General features: G+C 34.4%; 1 long non-coding RNA gene across 1 annotated transcript; it reads left to right on the forward strand.

Annotated features, from left to right (window-relative positions):
* The first annotated feature begins 1159 nt into the window (after positions 1–1159).
* Positions 1160–15225, forward strand: LOC144311918 (uncharacterized). Its single transcript, XR_013377394.1, has 3 exons — positions 1160–1259; positions 10496–10548; positions 12590–15225. It is a non-coding gene; the product is annotated as an uncharacterized LOC144311918 (long non-coding RNA).
* Positions 15226–15844: the final 619 nt, after the last annotated feature.

Consider the following 15844-nt stretch of genomic DNA (forward strand, 5'->3'; position numbering starts at 1 on the left):
AAGTGGTGTTCTAAGTAAAAGAAGTCTACCAATATGATGAGATGGTAAACTCATGAACACATTAATGTACCTCTTTGTACTCCTGTAGTACTTATGGGAGTTCCTCATGCAATGATTTTAATGGATTTCTTGAATTGTACATAATCTTGAACACTCATCTAGACACAGAATAATGAATTATCCTTCCAAATGTAACTAAGATTTTGGCCGAGTCAAACCAAATCAGAAGGGAGAAAATAATCAGGTTGCTTAAAATTTACTAGTAACTATATGTAAGTGCTTCATGATTGGGAAGTCTGAGAATTTGACTTAAATTCAGCCACAATCTTCGCTAAATAACAAACATTGATTAGTGACATATTTTGCCAGTATGGTTCTAGAGCTAGTTATACAGAGGTTACAAAGAAAAACAAAATCCCTGCCATCAAGCGTTTTTTTCTTAGTGCTGATCTAGGGAATTAATGCCATGCATTAATCATGCCCTGAAAGTAGTAAGTACTAGAGGCATACCACATAAAACTATATTGTTACAAGTACTGAATTAGTGATACTGTAAGTTTTATAACATAAAACTTCCCACATTATTTCTGTATCATTTTATATAATAAAGATGAAAGAATAAGAATATAACCCTTCCCACATAACTCCAGTATTGTAACCTCAAAGCTTCTTATGTGTTCACTGAAGACATAGATTAGAATATTCAAAAGAGATAGTAAGAGTGATATAGTACCACAGTGCGGTGGCTCTAATTGATTAGTACTTGCCTAACTCAAGGTTAACAGGTAGTTGATTCTTTCAGTGATTTTTTTCCTGTCTTCTGAAAATACACCAACACCTGTACTACTATCCTGAAACTTCACAAAATAAATACAATATGAAATCAAATATATTATCTAATGTTATTCTTCTCTGAGTTTGATAACTTTCAAATTCAAATGACCCACTTACTTTCTTGACTGATTTGAATTTCAGGACTATCAGGCTAACTAACAGGTCAGAGTATTACAATGCACACAGAAAACTGATTTCTGTCCCTAAATATCCACCATCACATTAACTTTCATTGGTACAGCCTGTATACTCCTTTTACTAGAAATTACCCCATTACCATTGTTCTATTGTTTTAAATGGCAAGAACAATCCATTTTTTCTCCCTAGAAGGAGAGAAGATAAAATTGCAAAATTTCATTTTGGAGATTAAGAAGAACTCCTAGATCATTGGGGCCTCAAACCAAAGGCCTACAGAGATCAAGCAGGTAATATCAATGAGAAGGGTAGATGGGCATAATGAGATCAAGTGAATGGCACTCAGCCTCAGTGTTAGTAGCACTAGAGAAAAGAGAAGATGTAGTAAGCTTGCATCTCATCGTAGACATCCTATCTCAGTTATCTTCAGATGACTATTGCCATTTGAGAAAGATAATCTGGTGCTGAAAAATTTTGGAGTTTTCAAAAGTACCCACAATTTATGGGTTTTGGTTAAAATATCTTGAATTTAATGTTAGGCCAAACAGCACACATCTTTGGCTAAATATAGGGCTATCATTTAATAACTTCTGGTATAAAAGATAATTACCCCTGAATGGTTTCCTTTGGCCTTTCCCTTTATCCTGCTAACAGCTAGAGAGTGGTTCATTTTGAGATCCCCTGAGGCAATGGACTTGAAACTAGTACACTTTAAAAAATAAATACAGAAATACAGATATAGTAGCCATAGTCTGGAGAAGGAAAGTGGGAAATAACAAAGCTACCACTTTCAGAGAGCAGACAAGTATAGGCAACTAAGCAAGAATTTAGGGAGCAAAGAAACAACAAAGGAATATTAAGTTAGGGAAGTTAGATCCTGGCTGAAGAATGCTCTGGAAAGGATCCAGAGAGAGAAAGATGGGGCTACAGGAAATGCAAGAAAAACTACTTCACAGTTTTACCTGGGGCTGTCTGTGAGCCCATTAGTGTGAAAGTAAGGAGAACTTTAGTCTCCAAAGAGAATCCCCTTGTCCCAGAAGCAAGAAAGATTACAGTAATGACATCCAATAACCTTAATTATGGTCACAATGAATATCTCTAAAGAGTGCAGGTACAGGTTGGAATTCTTTTTTTTAAATTTTTTAATTCTAAGTTTTTCATTTTTAAATAGTAATTTAATAAAACAGTTTCTAGGCCCAGGAATAATAAGACTTTAGTCATCATTAGACAAAATCATGCTGAATATAAACACTATCTATTTTCCTTCATGTTTTTATATTTGTATGCGGCGTTTGTCAGCAAGGCAGCCATGGACAATGATAAAGTGCATTTTTCTGCTTGGGTGGTTAGCCCTTTCATTTTTACAAGTGACAAAATAAAAATCTGCTGAAGAGTGAACATGCTGCTTTCACTGTGTCATCTCAGCCCTGCGGGTCATTTTATTATAAAAATGTAAAAATCCAGTCAATTTTATTTAATCAGCTGAAAAGGAAAAGTGTTTCCAGGTCATTAATCAAGTGCTCCTTCTCTGTGGGACTTGTCTCTTCAGAAACTGCCATATGAATCATTAATAAAGCTGGAAAGATTTTTTTTTTTTTTTTGCCAGCAGGTTTTTGAGAAACCTAGATGTTATTAATATAACAGAAGTAAAGTAATTTTAGGTCAACAAATAAAGCCTTCTATAGCCATTGCCTCTAGAATTGCACCTATGTTATTAAAAGCAGCTAATTCTTTACTTTCTAAACATTTAATTGTTGGAAATGTTGGGAAATGTTCAACTGTTTAGATTGTATATGATTATATATTCCATAATTATATGTTTTCTTCAATGTTACCTAACCTTATATTTACAGTAAACTTTTATTATGTGAATTGATCAAAACATAATGAGACAGTAGGAAGAGATAATTACTACTGTATCTATAATAATAATAATGATAGTAATTAAACACAGCAAACTGCATTCACATAATGTCAAGCTTGCTCTTAAACCCATAAAAGCAAATCATGAAATAGAAGCTTGAAATTTCCTCCTGAAAGAATTTTGCTCCTTATGTTGATCTTGTTCATGCAGCTTTATTTTTCAAAGATGGTCTTGACTTGCATGAAGAAATTTCTAGTATTTGACTAACAGTTGTCACTCACATTTGAGATCATCTTCTGATTAAACCTGTTCTTTTTTGGAATCTTACTTACAATGAAGTAAGCAAGTCAACAGATAGGGGAGAAGGGAAGGAGGAGCCACCTTCTTTGAAAGACTATGATGTGTCCCTGTTTCAAAACTCTATTAAAGGGAGTCAAGAATAGGGAACATTAATGAATATACAATTACATTAAATAATCCCATAATATTTCATTTTTTATGCTTCTACACGTTTTTTTCTTCAAGTTTTTATTTAAATTCCATTTAACATACCATAATATTTAAATTTGTAAATTACTTTTGTCAATTTTAACATCACAGGGACCACATTCTTTATTTTTCTCATTGTCAATTATCTGAGTTTGGGCTTCTGTAACAAAATACCATAGACCAGGGTCTTATAAACAAGAGAAATTTATTTCTCACAGTTCTGGGGGCTGGAAAGTCTAAGGTCAAGGAACAGGCAGATTGCTCTCTGGAGAGAACCTGTTCATAAGCTGCCATATTTTTGCTATGTCCTCAACATGGCAGGAGGGGATGGAGGAGCTCTCTGGATGCCTCTTTTATGAAGGCACTAATTCCATTTGTGAGAACTCCACCCATATGATTTAATCACTCCCCAAAGGTCCCAACTTCAAATACGATCATATTGTTGATAAGATTTCAACATTTGAATTCTGGGGGACACAAACCTTCAGTAGATAGCAGATAGCATCAATATAGCACAATTACTCTAGAGTTTATAAGAAATCTGCTTCTGTTTTGAAAGTCCCCACCATTGAGTGATTTTTACTTTATATCAGTTAATGGTGTTAACTTTTGAGATTTAAATTCATTTAGTCATGCTTAAACTCTCTGAGATTTCCCCTCAAAAGCTGTGGTGACTCATTCATTCCATGTCTCAGATTATGATTCATTATTTAGTAAATATGCTCTTTATCTACATGTGCCAAACATATATGAAACTCCTATTTTCCATTATAAAATCAGGTCTGATGATCATTTAGTTCACATATGAATTTGTTATTCAAAAGAATCACTGCCCATACTTATACTTAAAACATATCCATATATACCTTCCCTACCTTTAAATATTATTTGAGTCATTAGTCAAACAGTACATAACTTCCGATGTACCTTTGAAGAATTTTAAACAATTAAAACATCTTTTCACAATTTTCATAACAACACACAAGCACATTAACAAAAGAGCCTGTCTTTTTGTTTGGCTCAGATTGAAAGGAGTTGTCTTTTCTTGAAAAACTGTGTTCTTGAATCTGAAAAGCAGGAAAAGATTTATATTTACTGAGTATTTTTACAGCATTGAACAATTATGTTTTCAGGTCACCAAAACCAAATCATACTAATCTCTTCAAATAAAATATAAACTCAATATATAAACTGGTCTTATTAAATGTGTAGCATTTGATTTATGTCATAGTAGCACCTGGGAGAGAAATACCCAAGCCAATCTTGAAGACAGGTGTTGGAATCAGTGAAGCAGTCCTTACTAAGTTAGGTTATGATTATCTGAGTCATAAAGGGCCAGAAGAGTTAGTGGGGTAAGAAGTGGGGAAGGTAAATCCATTTCAGACATAGGAAATAGCACATTCAAAGGTCCAAAGTATGAAAGGTATGGCTATAGCAGAGGGTTCAAGTGATGATCAAATGTATAGTGTATGAGCGAGCACTTGGCAAATAAGGTGGTACACAGATGAGGCAACTGCCATTATTATCCTTATTTGCAATTATCTGAACCTTTCAGTGACTTAATCAGGGTTAGAGAAGTGAATATAAGCTCCAAGAGGCCAAGTATCTGTGTTTCCTTATAATCTCGAACACTTAAAAAATAAATATAACTGGGGTATGGAGTAGGAGAAAGAGAGAGTAAGAGGTAAGTCTAGACTCCTAAGCAAGGACCAGATCACAAGTGGTAATAAACACAATGGCAACATGTTTGCATTTCATTATGAAAATTATGAATTCATATTGAATATTAAAATCTGAAAGCGCATTATTCCAGTTTCCTTTTAGAAAGATCTTTTTGGTAATTGTGTGGGGGAATGAAGTGGAGGACAGTTTGGTAACCAAACTACTTTAGGATTATAAATATTGCCTATTACATAGATAAAATCTAGATGTCCTTAAAAACAGCTACTTGAGCAATGGGCCTGAAAGTAATGGAAAGAAACCCTAAGATCTGGACAGATACTGCATTTCTTTATTTGCTCTCTTTATTCTTGGTCTCATAACCTTTTGTTTTTTAAACCTTTGGGCTAATGGGATGATCATTCTGTTTATGACTTTGTATCTTTTTGCATATGGATCTTATGTAATGAGAAATGAAAAACTGTTTAAGGGAGGTTTCATTTGCTAAACATTTTTGTGGTTGCTTATCTATATGCAACTAATTATTGACTCAAACATTTTTAATTCCTATACTGAACTAATTATTCCATAACAAAAGGCTGCATTAACTATTAGTCATCTGCGGAGTTATTTTTTCTTGTTTCTCAATAAGTTTATTTCTCATCACTTTTACATTTTCCCTTCTACTTACATAATGCAGTTTTTAACTACACTTATTTTTTAATCACATAGAATATACATTATAAGTAGCAAAACATGGTATCTTTTTCCCAATTTTATGTACATTTTTCTAGAATTGACAAATCTTTAAATTACCATGACATTTGAAAAATATCAGTAAACAGACTCATGCATTCTTTACATTAATTTTGCACTAGGTTTTACATAAGCAGTATTCCAAACATTTGGATTCAGTGTGGTTTAAAAAGTATTGAACTATGATTTCAAATTGTGTGAATTTGAGAAAATTAGCAAACCTCTCCCAGCTCTAACTTCTTACTTTAAAAAAAAAAAAATAGGGTTAGTATTTGAATATCTTGTCATTTTTTTTTGAATTGGGTATTTAGTGGCATGACATATAATCGAGAAGCTTAGAGGTTCAAAACTCTCCTATAAGGAATTGCAATTATTAATATATCAATGTCTGAATCAGTCATAACAAATACAGACTCTGATCAACTGAAAAAATAAATTCTGAAGGTAGTCTACTGGCCAAAATTTTTAGAAAAGTTTATTCATTGGTGTTTAAAGATAAAAGATTAAATTCTGGGTCCTCTGAGGAAAAAAAAAGTCAGAAATGTGTTACCTGCACTAGCTACTATGTAAATATTCAGGGAATTATTTATAACGTTTACATTTTAATTCTTACCATGTTATGTTCATCACCTAATAGTCCATTAGTAGTTGGTAAATTCCCTCAATGGGTAAAGGGTGGATTTGAACCCAGCTATTTTTCATTTTCAAAGCTATATTCTTCCTGGTAATCATCTTGATCCATGAACTGAAAGAAAAGGTTTACAGTCTGGATTCTCTGGTAATTGTCTGAGTCTCTACAAAAGAGTGGTGGCAAAAATGGTCTTTTGTTCCCTGGTATTTATTGTCCCCTGTTTTATTGGCCATAAAGCTTCATTTTAGATAAGGTACATAGTCAGGTGGAAAAAAGACTTGTTTTCAAACTTTCTTTACTGTTAGGTGTAGCTACATTTTGGCCAATGGGATTTAAAGTACATGACCTTTAAAAGGAGGACATGTCCTTCTTTCTTCTTTTTTTCTTTCCCATTGGCTAAAATGTGGACATGCTACTTGGATCTCAAGCAGCCATCTTTTTTCTTTTTTTTTTTTTTTAAGATTTTTTTTTTTTTTTTTTTTAATTCATGAGAGACACAGAAGCAGAGAGGCAGAGACATAGGCAGAGGGAAAAGCAGACCCCATGCAAGGAGCCCAATGTGGGACTCCATCCCGGGACTCCAGGATCACACCCTGGGCAGAAGGCAAGGCTCTAAACCGCTGAGCCACCCAGGCGTCCCTCAAGCAGGCATCATAGAGCTTGAGATTTAAGCTATAAATTTAAGATAGCAGAACAATATAAAAGAAGTCTGGGTCCCTGATTTTTGTGGAATTGTCTTACTAATTCTGGACTGGTAACTTCTGTACAGTTAGAGGATAAGCTTCTATCTTATCAAAAACAAAAATCATATGATTTTCTCTTGTTGAACTCAATCTATTGCTTCATGCTCTTCAAGTAAGTTTAAAATACTTGCTTTTTAAGATAATCACATTTCCAACATATATGTGTTGAATGTGGCAGCTCTTTCTATTTGAGGTTGAAATATTCTGAATGAGTAATTTTCTAAATGTAAATACATATTTCAATTAAGATTGTTTCAAGAATAGACAGCTGAATCATACTTGAAAAAAAATGATGAGTTAAATTATGAAGACCTGCCTAATGTCTCTTCTGTTCTGCATATTTAACATCTAAATTTAACATGAGCAATTGTCATTGATAATAAAATAGCTAAAGGATATTTTTGTCTTTCAAAGGTTTTGTTGCTTTGAAACCTTGATTTAAAAGATCAGTATTTATCAAATTGCCTTCTAGCATAAAATAGCACTTTTTTTTTTTTTAAGAGAGAAAGCCCATCATGTGCTCCAGAGTGTGGGTAAGAGGGGCAGAGAGAGAGAGAGAGAATCTTAAGGAGTCTCCATGGAGCCTGACACGGTGGAGGTGGGTGGGGTGGGGTGAGTGGGCTTGGTCTTACTACCCTGAGATCACAACCTGAGCCAAAATCAAGAGTCAGAGGTTCAACCAACTGAGCCACCCAGGTTTTGTTAAATACATTTACATTTCTTGTGGATTATAATTTAGGAACATGGAAGGTTTTACCACAATCTGTTATATAAAGTATCCTTTCTACTTGCAACCAAATAAAGCAAAGTACCAGAAATTTTGTCAAGTATTAAATGATAGTAGAAGAAATAAATAAAATCTATGCATAAAGTCTGCTTGTTGTAAGGTATATTGTGTATTATTTCATTCTTTCCATGTGCATTAGTACATAATTCATACATATAGGGATCTGGCTCTGGATTAAGGCCTCAAGTTAGAATAGAAATTTAGGAAGTATGTAATAAGAAAGTTTCTGTCTTTATGGAGTTAATATTACTGCAAAAATTCTTACATTTTGACAAGCAGGAAAAGATAGATAATCTATGGAAAAACAAGAATGTACCTTTTTGTTTGTCATATGAATTTTTAATTAAAATAATAGTTTGAGGGCAGCCCAGGTGGCTCAGCAGTTTAGCGCCCCCCTTCAGCCCAGGGCGTGATCCTGGAGACCTGGGATCGAATCCCACATCAGACTTCCTGTGAGGAGCCTGCTTCTCCGTCTGCCTGTGTCTCTGCCTCTTTCTCTGTGTCTCTCATGAATTAAAAAATAATAGTAAAAAATAATTTAAGAAATAATAATAATAGTTTGAATCCTTGTGATATGTAATAATGTGATGCTTTGACTAGTCAAAAGAAGTATTATAATCAAAGACTCCTCTGGAAAACTGTGTGGAGGTTCCTCAAAGAGTTAAAAATAGATCTGCTCTATGACCCAGCAATTGTACTGCTGGGGATTTACCCCAAAGATACAGATGCAGTGAAACGCCAAGACATCTGCACCCCGATGTTTATAGCAGCAATGTCCACAATAGCCAAACCATGGAAGGAGCCTTGATGTCCATCAAAAGATGAATGGATAAAGAAGATGTGGTCTATGTATACAATGGAATATTACTCAGCCATTAGAAATGACAAATACCCACCATTTGCTTCGACGTGGATAGAACTGGAGGATATTATGCTGAGTGAAATAAGTCAATTGGAAAAGGACAAACATTATATGGTCTCATTCATTTGGGGAATATAAAAATTAGTGAAAGGGAATAAAGGGAAAGGAAAGGAAATGAGTGAAAATATCAGTGAGGGTGACAAAACATGAGAGACACCTAACTCTGGGAAAGTGAACAAGGGGTAGTGGAAGGAGAGGAGGGTGGGGGGTTGGGGTGACTGGGTGATGGGCACTGAGGGGGGCACTTGGTGGGATGAGCACTGGGTGTTATGCTATATGTTGGCAAATTGAACTCCAATAAAAAAATTAAAAAAAAAAAAAACAAAGACTCTTGTGGTGGCTGGAAAAGGGAAAATAAGAAAATGTGTCATGATGCTTATTAAATACTAAATATAGAGAAATGAAGTGGGCCTGCTTCCAAGTATGACTTGTAAACTGAGGAGTGTTATGTATGGGTCAATTGGAAGTATAATATTATATTGTACACTGATTGACTCTGTTTATAGCTGTGCACCTTCCAATCTGGACAGCCTTTCACTACTTTCTTTAGAAGTAAAATCAATCATTTACAGTGGTTCTAATTTGATGAGAAAAATATCCTCTTAATTTCAAACTTCTATTTAATCATGAACTATTATTTTGCTCCTTTCTTTCCATGAGGTACTTATCTCCTGATTTGTGTTACCCGCTGGTCCTTTTATCGTTCAATTCTTCCCTACTCATTTTGTTCCACAGTCAACTCCTCAATCATGTGTTTCAAACCCCCATGATTCCCTGGTATCTTTGTCAGTACATCACATTTGTGTTCTACAGCACAGCCCTAGATAGACCACCTCATCTACTTTACGGTGCTTCAGAATGCTGACAACATGGGGAAATTAGAATGACTTATTTAAGCATAAGTTTATAGTTTTGGTTTCATCTAGGTTCCCTATTAAAGATGGAAATTACATTTGATTCTTCCCCCTCAAATTTTCCAAAGAACTCTTTTCAAATTCTTTCCTATTTCCTTCAAATGAAAAAGCAAAGCAAACAAACAACAGAAATGACATATTACTCTTTGTGGTTGACCATTCTTTATTGAAAAGTCATACAGTATGGACTTGTTTAATCTCCATTTGAAAATTTTCCTTAATTTGATTTTATTTGATCCCAGTGTCTTTTGTGTTTCTCTTTGGTGTCTAGGTTCATGGATGGCTAAAAAGTATTCTTCCAGATGAGTTTATTTTCAATTATAAACTATGAGCAAGAAGCAATAGCACTTTATTAAACCAGCTGCATACTTATTTGAGCTTAAAGATATGCAATATGAAATGATTCTCTTTGTGTTATAGATGCATAGGTTCAGAAGAATATACTTAAGACTATATCTTGTGATCTTATGGCAAAAGACTGAAAACATCCAATACCCATAGGGAGGGATCTGGTTGAACACCTGAAATCTACAGCAAAAATATGTACAACTATAAGAGGACCAAGGAATATCCCCACATACTGATATGAGATGATCTTGAGGATGAACTTTAGATGAAAAAGTAAAAGTAAAGACAGAGTTTAAAATATATGAGTAAGGAAGGGGAAGCATGTTAATATACATATGTATTTGATAATTTTTCAAAATAAAACAATGAAAGAATAAATTAAATTGTAATAATAGTTTTTTTTTTTTTTTCAGGAGGGAAAGAAGAATCCAGGATAGAGGACACAGAATAAAATGAAGACTTTTGTGTATGCACTTTATTATGTTTTTTTTTTCTTTTACTTTGGATTTTTTAGGGATATGTGTGTTTTTTTATTTTATATAATTAAAGACAAAAATTAAAAACAGTCTTTGGAATCCATTGGAAGCAAGTGAGTCTGATTGTATATCAAGTTGTCAGAACCACATGGTAAAATTACTTCAAACTATTTTAAATACTCAGCTTTTTAATTTCACACTTTAGTAAGATATAGGACCAATAAAACCAAAGACAACAACAAAAACAACCCTCTCTAAAACTCCAGTTAGCTAGTCTTATTGTTAGTATGTTGATTTAAAACTATTGTAGATAAAATGTAGGATAAAGTCAGTATAGATTCTGTTAATGTAATTAGAAACCAATATTTTTCATGTGCTGCAGGCACTATAAAGAATTACATTCTCTTTTATCTCTGTCATAATAGATTATTCATTATTTATTAGTCTTTTTGAATTAGTATTGAAATAACTAATAACTAATTCTCTTTTACTTTTTCTTTTTTTAAAGAGGGAGAGAGAGGTGAGGCATAGAGAGGCAGAGAGGAGGAGAGAGAGAATCTTAAGCAGGCTCCATTCCCAGTGCAGAGCCCAACCCAGGACTCAATCTCACAACCCTGAGATAATGACCTAGCCCAAATCAAGAGTACAATGCTTAACCAGCTGAGCCACCCAGGTGCCCTAAACTTCTAATTCTTATCAAATGGTTTCATTTATTTAGAAACAAGAAACTATATATATGTCTAGTTAAAATATATAATAACATATATAGTATACATATTATATGTTACCTCCTAAAAATGCAATTTTCTTAGTTCTATCTACCAGAAGTTCTGAAAGTGGTGAGAATATAAGTAAAGAATGTAAGTTAAAATGCAAAGTAAGGTTAAAAAAAAAAAAAAAAAAAAAAGAAACCTTTGATAAACATGTTCATACTATTTTCAATCTATAGAATTTCCCCTTCCCCATTTAAACTTAGGAATATTATTCAGCCATAAAAAATAATGAAATCTGGTCATTTGTGACAACATAGATGGACCTTGAGGATATTATGCTAAGTGAAATAAGTTATAGAGAAAGGTATGTATAGTATGATCTCACTTATATGTAGAATCTAAAAACAATAACAAAAACAAAAACCAAGCTCATAGACACAAAGAACAGATTAATAGTTGTCAGAGGCTACTGTGTTAAACAGCATAAGTCTAAAGTGTACATAAGATTGCAAAAAAAAAAAAGATTGCAATAAAACATAGTGGAACTCTATTATAGCTAATGCAATACAAAACTTTAATATAGACAAAAATAAATTTTAGTGAAAAATCTAAGCATTATTTAATTATTTTTCAGATTAGTCAAATTAAGTATTTAGGTAGAGTTATTAAACACTAAATAAACAGATATTCTTCTTTTGTCACATTGATTATTATAATTATGGGCCTGGATTAATGTGAAGTAAATAATAATGAACTTTTTTTCATTGTTATAATATTGCTTGCATTTATTTAGAGTAAGAAACCTATAAAATATTTAAGTTAAATATGTTTTTATTAAATATATGTAAAAGACAGAGGGAAATGTGAGTTTAGATGACCTGAAATGAGGCTTCTAAATCCTTAAGTGACTACTTTAAATTCACAAGGAAGAGTAAAAGGCATAGCAAGAGTTGGCATAACAATACATAGCAGGTACTGAGTGTTTATCTGATACCTTTGAATGCTTACTAGAATCTCTAAGATGGGTGCAGTTGCCATCCTCATTTTACCAAGGAGAACACTAGTAAGGTTTTAAAGCATTTGGCCTAGAGCTGCCACCATGGCAGACAAACCATAAGACAGCTAAAAGTATATGGAAGCATCAGAGAAAAGTGGACCCCTATTGGAATAATGGAATAGAAATACAGAAATAATTAACTTCTGTCATAGTACTGGTGTGTGTGTGTGGGTCGGTGGGGGGAAGGAGAAGTAAAGTAGAATAGGGCCTTCCTACGTGGAGTATTCTTACCTTCCCTCATTGTCTATGTTTTCCACACAGCCGTCTTCATGGATGTGCTACTGAGAGAATAAACTAGAAGCAGTATCTAATACCAATTGCAAACTCTGGAGAGTGTCATTTTTGCAGTCTGGACTCACACCACAGGCCCGCATTGGACTTCCTCCTCCTCCTGTGGTGATCCTTCTTCCATGATCATGAGAACATTCTTTTTTCACCAGCTTTAAAGTTAACTGGTTTTCTCTTTTAGTTTTTTGAGCAAGTGAGATCTTTGAAGGTTTGAGTTCTTTTTTAGCATTTAACAGAGGAAGGAATGACATTAATAGGCCACTCCTTAGGCCTGCCTGATATGACCGAAGGCACATCAGTTTTTTGTCAAATTCTCCATACCTCAATGGACAGGAAGGACTTGGCTGTCACCCAGAGATCCCTCCAACACCTGCTGGAACATACAATTGAGAACTGACATTTAAGAAATGAATGCTTTTCTTTGATTCCCTGCCTGTGTTGTTGGAAAATATGTAACCTGTAGACCAAGAAAGAATTTACTGAACATTTAAGCAAACAGACCATTTAGGCAATTAGAATTGCAATTTGGGAGACACAGATTCAGGAAGTGTATTCTGAGGAAGGCAAAGAGGAGTCAGAATTATATGGCAAAGGCAACCATTGTAGTTCTCATTTGAGTCCTCTATGCAAAACAGAAATTGAAACTATGTGGGGGCACCTGGGTGGCTCAGAGGTTGAGCATCTGCCTTGGGCTCAGGGCAGGATCCTGGTCCTGGGATGGAGTCCCACATCGAGCTTTCTGCGTAGAGCCTGATTCGCCCTCTGCCTGTGTCTCTGCCCCTCTCTCTGTCTTTCATGGATAAATAAATAAAATCTTTAAACAAACAAACAACAGTAAGAACAACAACAAAAAAAAAAATGAAAAAAAACCTGGATTAACTGGAACTGGTTGGGTTAATATGCAAATGAGAGATTGAAACCTGTTAAATTGAATTGGCTCTTTTTGAAGTGAAGAATACAGATGTTTCAGGTTTCATGGTGAGGGAAGTTAAGTCCAGGCTTAAGGTTTGCAGCTGGTGAAAAATATTTTTTTTAAAAGATGTTCATGATTTCCCCCATGATGATGTGCATAAATTCTTTCTCCTTTATGGCCTCCCGACCTAACCTTATTTTTAAAAGAAATTTTCTTAGCGAGGTTTACTTGTTCTATTTTGAAATCTCCTTTTACATAGCTGACATTTATTTCTATTCCCAACTCACACAGCTTTCTACTCAGCATGCTAGTATTGCTTGGGATCATTGATTTCTCTTGTACTCTTCTAGCTCTGTCCCATTGAAAGAGAACTTCAGCTGCCTCCATTTTGACCTCAAATTTTCTATGGGGGTCTTCATTCCAGGTTGTCTCTTGGCTCAGGAGGAAGACCCTGAGGGCAAAGCATACCCTGATGAGAACTGAAATTACCCCTTCAAGCAATAAGGATGCTTTGAACAAGCAAGACCCCACCCACAGGTGACTGACTCCAAGAAAGTGAGCCATTTGGCCTTCACTGCCATCACACAGTATGCACTCACCCTTGCCCTACGTTTTCCTTTTATAAACCTAAAAGTATTTTTGGCACTTCGGAGACAGTCTTAGAGATTTTAGTCTGAAGTCTTCTGCATGTTGGCCTCACTGAGATAAATTTCTTTCTTGTTTGAACACCACTCATCTCTCTACCTTTGGATTTTGTCAGCAGCAAGTGACCAAACCTGGTTTCTTAGAGGCCCTTGCAGCGATGAAACTATGCAACACCCAACAGCTAATAGCCATAGATGCTAAAATGTTAACAAATGCCTGTGTTTTGTTAATGTAAATGAATTAAAGAACAGTCAAATAGTAATGCATAATCTTATTAACTTTTGGACTGTATTGTAGTTTATATATTCTGTAGAGAGAATGTCAGAGAAGAGAGATTACTTGGAGGCCAGAATTGTTGGGGAGGCACACCCTCTATCTACAATCCCCTTTTCCAGCAGTCATATCAGCATGATAAATCCTAGCTGATGAGAGCTGCTGGGTAGATATTTCTGCTCTTTAGCATGCCAATGACTAATTCCATATCTCTGGCATTTTCCAACTATCAGTAGAAGTGTTTTCAGTCAACCATAGTACTTATTATTTAAGTAGTAAATGATACCTTTTCAATTGTGAGTTTTATAATTTATCCTACTTGTCATAATCTATATTTACAGATTATTTAAAAAAACAGTCAACAACGAGTTCTTCAGAATATGCGCTTTTATTCTGCCTTTTAAGATAAATAGATATGTATGTACTCATTTGTGCAAATACCACTTGTTCCCCTCTGCTGCCATTTCTGTGACAGCAGTATGCAGGACCATTCTTTAAGTGATTATATTCTAATGGGAAAACAGCCAAACAAAAACTGTCAGCTATTTCATATACTTGCTAAAGCTATTTAGAAATACAAATTAACATGATGTGAAGATTTATAAATATGGGTAAGTAATGTGCTATAAATGTGTATTTTATTTTATTAGTTTCTCTAAGTTTCTGGCAAAATAAACTGAAACAGCCTGCTGTTTTTTTTTAAAGGTGGGTTATGTGGTTTTATAGCATTGATAAGTGAATTGAATCTTAATACATTGAAATGTTCGGTAATTAAAATAAAAGAAAAGGGCATAAAAGAAGCAAGACATTCCCCTCTCATTTTTATTCTTTTTTAGAAGAGTTACACTTTAATTAAGTTCTTCCTTGACTTATGAACTCTGAGAAGATTTTCTATTGAAAAAAGCCAGCTCATCACCCGGGGTCTTAGAGGTCTCATAGCTTTGCTTCTGACAACACTAATGTCAACTGGAGAGTGGCTTGCCTTTGTTCTTTTTGGATGTGGGAGAGGCAAGTTTTTGACAGAGACAAGTTTCAATGTTCTATTTATTTGTCATTTTGGCCTTTCAATGGGTGTAATTTATAAATAGCAAATCATTAATATGCTGAGTAGTTTAAAGAGCTTTTAAAACCACTTGAGAATGGTATAAAGAGGTTGTTCTTGTTTTCTTGCTGTGACAAAGAAATGAGGGGAAAATATTAGTCACTGGCATGTTGCAAGAGGCATCATGCACTTTTTATGTGCTCTTCGAATGGATGGGTTGTTCCATTTCAAAGAGGAGTGAAAGCTGTAGTTCCCAGGTCACACAATGAAACACAATTCTCTAGTTTCTAACCAGCAATCCTTGAATGTTTTTTCACAAACTTTAATGCTTTGAGGTAAAGTGACATAAATAACA

Source organism: Canis aureus, chromosome 4 (assembly GCF_053574225.1).
Source record: "Canis aureus isolate CA01 chromosome 4, VMU_Caureus_v.1.0, whole genome shotgun sequence".
NCBI classification, from domain to species: Eukaryota; Metazoa; Chordata; class Mammalia; order Carnivora; family Canidae; genus Canis; species Canis aureus.